Genomic DNA, 5482 nt, shown 5'->3' with positions numbered 1-5482 from the left:
GACTGAGGGGCCAGCACCTGGTGCGGGGGAGGGCAGTGCAGAGAAGGGGAGGGGCTCCGGAAGGGGAGGAGGCCACCTGGGGGTCTCAGAGAGGGAAAGTGGCCTCTGGGAGGTGGGTTGGAGGGTCAGGGGCTCAGGGAGGGGGTTGAAGGGAAAGGGGACTCAGAGTGGGACCGACTTCAATGGGGTACAATGGGCTGACGGTTCTCCCACCCACACCTGTCAGGCAGGCTGGGGGAGGGAGACTGACCCACTTAGCTGCCTCCCCTCCCAGGCTTCCACTAATGAGCGCACTGAGCTTTGGGAGGCAGCCTTCCCCCCACAGGCTGTGCCTGAGGCTGTCCCTTCCCCCCAGCCGCTCATTATCTACTGGGGGTGCTCACTGGCTCAGGCTGCCCCCCTTATCTGCAGCTGTGCCTGCCTGTGGCAGTGAGGAGGAGGCTCTGGACCCCAAAATGTGTCCTCTTGGCCCCAGCTCCCCTCCTCCCCCAGGGCTGGGGAGACAAAGGCTCCCGCTCCCCGCTGTGCAGCTCGGCTCTGAGCAGAGCGCTTTGATTCCACCTGTGGGCCCCACCAGCATGCCAATGAGGGAGGCGGGGTGGGATGGGGGTTGTGCCCGTGGCTCACGGGAGAGCTGGAATTTAGGCGCTGCCAGGATCCCCGGGGATGGGGTCTGCACTGCTCGCCAGAGGGCTTCCCAGCAGCTGTGGTCAGGAGTCCCTCTTGACCAGGAGTGGGGGCTCGTGGTGGGTGACGGGGGACTCCTGAATGTGTGGAGAGCACAGCTCTGGAGGCTGGAGAGTATGGAGTAGCGTTTGGGGCACAGCTCTAGGAGGAAAGTGTGGGGTCAGGAGGGACGGTGGGGAGAGGTTTACATGGGGGCACAGCTCCTTGTGGACAGTGTGCGGGAGGGAGCACAGCTCTGGAAGGACCATGTAGCTGGGAGCACGCACCGGGAAGGGGCACAGTTCTGGGAGGACTGTGTGGGGAGCATAGTCTGGGGGGCTGATGTGTGTGGGGAGCGCAGCTCTCGAGGATATTCTGCCAGAGGACAGTCCAGGAAGAATGCTGCCATGTTTCTGGTAGCCTTGGCTTCTTCTGACTCCTCCTCCCCCACATTCCTGGGGTGCAAGGGGAGGTCTGGTTGCTGGAGCATGCCCAAGTCCCCCCAGGCTCCCTCTGACTCTGTCCCGCTGTCCATCTGTCCACCCCCTCCCCCAGGAGCCCAAGGCCCAGGTGGCACTCTCCCCTCCCAGCACCCTCATTAGGAAAGGGCTTTGAGATCGTCCTGAAGCATCTGCCCCGAGCCCCCCACCTCCAAGTCAGCTGCAGGCTCTGGCCCCTAGAGCCTGATAAATATTTATGACAAGATAAGTAGGATCTGCCACCTCCCAGCCCAAACCTTTGTCGTGGGAGCTAGAGGGAGAGGCAGGGTCAAAATCTCAGGACTTGAGTGTCTGGGGGCAGAGCTAGGAGTCCGGTTCTGGGTGGGGGCAGGCCTGACTGGGTAGGCCTCCTGAGCTCCATACTAATGAGGGGGCTGGGCTGGGCTGTGGCTGGAGCAGGGGGTGCCGGAGGGGAGTTTCCTCCAAGGTGTCACACTAAACAAGGTCGCTCTCCCCAACCCTGGCGGGTCTTGTGTGGGGGGAGGTGGGGGAGGGTACATGCTGTACTTGGAACCCATTTAATTCCTTCCTCAGTGTGGACAACTGCTGTAGCCAGGGTAGGGTTAAAGCCATACTTAGGAGCAATCTGAGTTCAGGTATTCAAAGAAGCCGTGAAGTTGAAGAGGGAATGAATGAACGCCATTAATGGTAAGTCCAGTAGACTCTGGGCATTCCTGGCTAAAGGGGTGGGGCCCAGGTGATCCAAGGGGTCACCCATTAATTCCAAACCTGCCTACAGTGTGTAACCCTCACAAGGCCGCCAAGCGGGGCTCAGGGCTGGCGATGAGGGGGCGGGGGCTGCCTAAGGAAGCCTGGGGGAGGAGTCCCTATCTCCCTCACTCTATAGCTCCTGCCTAGTGGGCCCCAGATCTCCGTCCCTCCTGGGAGCTGGGTGCCGCCTGGCTGAGCCCTCTGAGAGAAAGGCCAGGCTCTTTTTGGTGCGGGGCAGAGTCCCAGGTGAACCAGCAGGGTTTGGCCTCTTGCACGTGGCTCCAGGAGCTCCTGGGACATCAGATACTGGCCTGGGGCTGCAGCGACTGCACCCCACTTGGCCGGGGCGGGGGCGGGACGAGGGCGGGGTGAGGAGGGGATGGAGCCTGAAGCAGGCTGCCCCCCCCACACACACACCTGGGGGCAGCCTGAGGGTCCCTACTCTGAAGAGAGGACAGCCACCTTGGGGAAAGTGTATGGCGGCAAGAGGTCCCAAAGTCCCCACCAGCCAGCTCCATTGTTCCTGTGGTCCCTGTGTGTGTGCCCAACGTGTGTGTAAGTGAGAGGTGTGGCCTGGTTGCACCCAAGCTGCCGCCCCCCTCAGGATTCTGGGTCGGTGCCCTCTCCCCACCAGTCATAACTCCTGCCATGGCGGTTCTAGCCGCCTTCTCAGTGCTGAGTGATAATCGCCCCATCTGACCCCAGTCAGGCGCTTCCTTCCGGCAGACTGGCTGAGAGCAGGGTGGATGTGGGTGGCGGGGTGCCTGGAGCCTTCACCAGGGTGGTTTTGTGTTTAGCGCACACTGTCGACCGTCCAGACCTCGGAATTCCTTAACCTGGGCCAGCTGGGCTAGTGGGGAGGCAGGATCTTGAGGGGGCAGCCCTGGGCTGGATCTCCCCTCCCAGGGCTGGGTGGAGCAGCTTCTGCTGATGTAGGTCCTTTCTGGGCTCAGCTTTCCTACGTGCGAGAGGGGCAGTTGGGCTCTTGGAGCAAGGGAAGGCATGCCTCTCTTTCACCCAGTAGTACCCAGCCTCCCGGAAGACCAGGCCAAGGCAGCTGTGAGGACGGGCAAGAGTCATCAGAGTGCCTTGGGTTCTTGCTTCTCCAGCGGCGGGAGGCATTTCTTACCTGCCTGAGAGGTGCTTTTCCCCTAGACAGACTCACTCCTCTCTCCATCCATCCCACATAGCCACATGGGGCTACACAGCCTCCCTGATGCTCCCTTGTCTCCTCAGAACTCTTGTGCCATGCTCTGGGCAGAAGGGAATTCTGGGCGTGGGTCCGGGAATCTAGAATGTAACAAGCCTGCTCGAGGCTGACAGACTGGGATGGTAGACACCCCCGCCTCTTCTGCTGACCTGCGCGCGTGTGCGCGCGCACACACACACACACACACACACACACACACACACACACACACACACACACACACACACACACACACACACACCCAGGTCTCCAAGGTTACTGGCAGCCCATATAATCTCTGAACTTGGCTACACTAATGCATTAATGGAAAAGCCTGAGACTCCAGGAGCCAAGATGCTCCCAGGTGTATCTAACAAGCATCTTCTGGTGTCACTGGGAACCCCAGAGACCGACTCTGATGGTAGGATGTCAGGCCATGGGGCCAGTAAACCTAAATACCCAGCCCCTTGCATGGAGCCTGTGGGGTGAGAGGGTCATTTGGGACCCAATGGCTGCACAGGTCAGTCCTGAGCCCACACCAGGAACTATTGAACGTGACTTGTGCTTCTGGTTGCCAGGCTGTCCTGGGGTTTCTGAGAGTGTCCTCAGTGGTGACAGAACAGGAGCCTTTCTGTCCCTCCCTGAACCCTTACATTAAACCAAGTTTCTGGTGATAGGGCTAGAGTCCTGGAGGCTATAGGCTGTTGGAGGAGAGGACTGTCACCTTGAGAAGCCATCCTCCACGTATGTTTGGTCATCTTCCAGGTGTACCTAGCAACCCTCCAGGTGTGTATAGCTGTCCTCAGGGTATACTACATAGTTGTCCTCCAGGCCTCATGGAACTAATTCCTGGCCATACACTTTTCTTTCTTGGGGACCAGTGACTGTGATGGTGATTCCCAGACTGCCACTCCCTGAGGTCAGGCGCAGACTTGGATGGTCTCCAAGCCCAAGGCTGTGCCCAGTTAAGAGCCCAGTTAAGCAGACTCAAGATCCCACTCAGGGCTCCTATAGGCCGGAGACATTTGAGAAAGGAGTGGGTGGTGGTAGGGGTTAGGGGATTATTCCTGACAATATTTTCTCCTCTGACCCCACTGCCAGGAGAAGGCACCCAGCCTGGCCTTCTGGAAGTGTGGGGGTAGGTGATCCCAGGCTGGATAGCAAACCCCTCCCTCCAAATTGCTCCAGCCCAGGCTCAGCCTCCTCCACCTACTCCCTCCGGCCACCTCCCAAATCCCCAATCCCAGCAGCAAACCTTGGTGTTTGCCTGTTGCCATGGCAATGGGATGCACCTTTTTTGTTACCATGGCAACCAGCCAGGGGTTTTTAAAATTCAGTTGAGGTAATTTCCACCCCTGAATCCTCATCCTCAGACACCTCATTCTTCTCTTTTCTTCTCTGAGTCTTAGAAGGGAGGGGGGGCCCACAGCCGCCAGTCAGAGGTGGAGGGTCAGAGGGGCTGGTGGGAAGACTTGGGCCCCATTCCTCACTGATTCCTCCATGCAGACTAGACCCCAGAGAATAGGGCAGCCTCTTCCCCATTCCCTGTCCAGATCCAGGTCCATGGTGGGAATATGAGGGCTTTGCATGGCTGGGCAGGCAGAGGTCAGCATACCTGGGAGGCCTGATTGAGGGTACAGCCTGTATGGCTATGCAGGAGCAGAGAGAGTCAGCAGGGACCCTCCCAGACCTCCCTGCTGTGTCTCCAGGGCTCACGTGAGGATCTCAAGGCACCAGGGCCCAGACCCCATGACAATAGGGGACAGATGTTGTTTATGCTCTGTCCTGGTGCTAAGGAGCTTAGCTTAGTGGAGCCCCGTGCTGGCCAGATATTTGGGCAGAGGGCATCTGAGAAGGACGGAGGGAGAGGGATGCAGGCACTGTCCAGTACCTCCCCCTCCCCCTCCCCACTAGTGTCCTCTTTCCCCAGGAACCCGCTTCATTAGTCTGGTCATTGTAAATTCATGAGGCCCAGCATCCCCTCCCTGCCCTGGCCTGCCTCCTGGCTGGGAGAAGAGGAGTCAACAGCCCAGGACAGACAGGTGGATGCCCCCCTGATCAGAGTAGACTGGATATAGGGGATGATGGGAACCCAAGCCCCATGCACTGCCCCATCATGACTCGTGTGCATGTAATTCCTTCATTCTTTGACTTGTCTCTGTAGCAGGTTTGTGCCCCACAGGCAGAGCTTCCCCCAAAGAAGAGGTTTCGAGGAAGGAGAAGTTGGGGAGAGTCCTGCAGCAAGGGCACCCTCCCCACCTCCCCTGTTCTCTCCCTATGCCTGTTCTCCTACTCCATCAGTCAGTTGGGTAGAGGGGCCCTTCTCCCCCAGGATGGATGTGGAGTGCCAAAGCCAAGCACTGCAGGGCCAGCAGGTGGGTGCCAAGGCCAAAGGGAAGTCACTTCCAGCTTACCT

This window comes from Phocoena phocoena, chromosome 10 (assembly GCF_963924675.1).
Source record: "Phocoena phocoena chromosome 10, mPhoPho1.1, whole genome shotgun sequence".
Taxonomy (NCBI): domain Eukaryota; kingdom Metazoa; phylum Chordata; class Mammalia; order Artiodactyla; family Phocoenidae; genus Phocoena; species Phocoena phocoena.
Note: the sequence above shows the minus strand (reverse complement) of the source record.